Below are 1,871 nucleotides of genomic sequence, written 5' to 3'. Positions count from 1 at the left end.
GTTTTCTTGTAATTCTAACTAAAGAGTATAGAGAAGTCGTGATGAGAAGGGGATTCAGTTTTCTTGTAATTCTAACTAAAGAGTATAGAGAAGTCATGATGAGAAGGGGATTCAGTTTCCTTGTAATTCTAATTAAAGAGTATAGAGAAGTCGTGATGAGAAGGGGATTCAGTTTTCTTGTAACTCTAACTAAAGAGTATAGAGAAATCATGATGAGAAGGGGATTCAGTTTCCTTGTAATTCTAATTAAAGAGTATAGAGAAGTCGTGATGAGAAGGGGATTCAGGCTTTAGTTAGAATTACAAGAAAAAATATAGAGAAGTCGGGATGAGAAGGGGATTCAGTTTTCTTGTATCTCTAACTAAAGAGTATAGAGAAGTCGTGATGAGAAGGGGATTCAGTTTTCTTGTATCTCTAACTAAAGAGTATAGAGAAGTCGTGATGAGAAGGGGATTCAGTTTTCTTGTAACTCTAACTAAAGAGTATAGAGAAGTCGTGATGAGAAGGGGATTCAGTTTTCTTGTATCTCTAACTAAAGAGTATAGAGAAGTCGTGACGAGAAGGGGATTCGGGTTTCTTCTACTTCTACCTGTAATAATAATAAAAGGCTTGTTCTGTAAATCAGTAAAAACAGCCTTGAAAGTTATTTGCAACAGAGATCGTTCTAACTGTTATCTATAGTAATAAAACGGCGTGTATGTGGGTCTGTATGTCTGTGTGTGTGAGAGTGTGACCTCCATAACTCCAAGAGGAAAGAACCTAGAAACTTGAAATATTGCACCCATACTAAGTGAACCCTGAGGGTGTGCACTTGGTATTATTACTTATCCACGTGGGTGTGCGCGAGCGTATCTTTTTGTAAAGCAAGCTAGAAAAAAACACATAGAAAAGAAATGTGACCACCATAGCTCCAAGAAACCTAGAAACCTGAAATTTTGCACCCATACTAAGTGGACCCTGAGGGTGTGCACTTGGGTGTTATTACTTATCTTATCTACGTACATGCTCATCTTTTTAATGAGACAAGCTAGCGAAAAACTACATAGTAAAGAAGTGGTTCCTTATATAAGAACCTCTAATATATATAAAAGTCAATGGGTTTTGGTAACAATGCGTTCCAACAATGGCTTTTATATGAGATTGCTTAGCAATAAAAGTATAACCTAATATTATTGTCAAGAGGCTATGTGCTGAAAGTATAGAATGACATGTATAAACTAAAAAATTGAAAAAAATATTTGTTTTTTCAATTTAGAGGCTCCGTTAATTAAATAGTTTTTTTAATTTATTTATATTATTTAAGTTTAAAATCGGAGAACAAATCAGAGGGAAGGTTACCTTTATAAACAGGCCTCGTCCCGTAAAATACACACACTGACATAGTTATCTAAAATAAATCAATCTAATAACAAGAGCGAAACCGGTTACTTTCGCTAGTTATTAATAAACTATTTAAAATGTTTTTCCAAACTCTGCTTAAAGTTTAAATGACATATATAGCTTAGCTTCAGATTATAATATCTGTTTTATGACATAACAAATTTAATTTTTTCAGCTAAGTTTGAAGATCATTATCGCGCGTATGCTTCAAGAAATCGAAGATCTGAAAGGTCGGGTCGAATCTACCCGGATGAGGTTATCTGCCGAAGCCAAAGTAAATATTGTTAAAATGCTTGTAGAACAGCGACACCTAGTTGAATATAACTGAGTACAATTCTGAAATGAATAAATATTTATTTTAAACTTCAGCTAATCACAGTTTCTTCAAATTGGTTTTCATTGTTTCTTTGGTAGTTTCATATTAGAATTCGCTAAAATAATATTGCAATTAAAACTGATTTAGGGCTAATCAAAGTATAACTAATAATGGC

This window comes from Limulus polyphemus, unplaced genomic scaffold (genome assembly GCF_000517525.1).
Source record: "Limulus polyphemus unplaced genomic scaffold, Limulus_polyphemus-2.1.2 Scaffold6562, whole genome shotgun sequence".
Lineage (NCBI taxonomy): Eukaryota > Metazoa > Arthropoda > Merostomata > Xiphosura > Limulidae > Limulus > Limulus polyphemus.
This window is presented reverse-complemented; position numbering follows the sequence as displayed.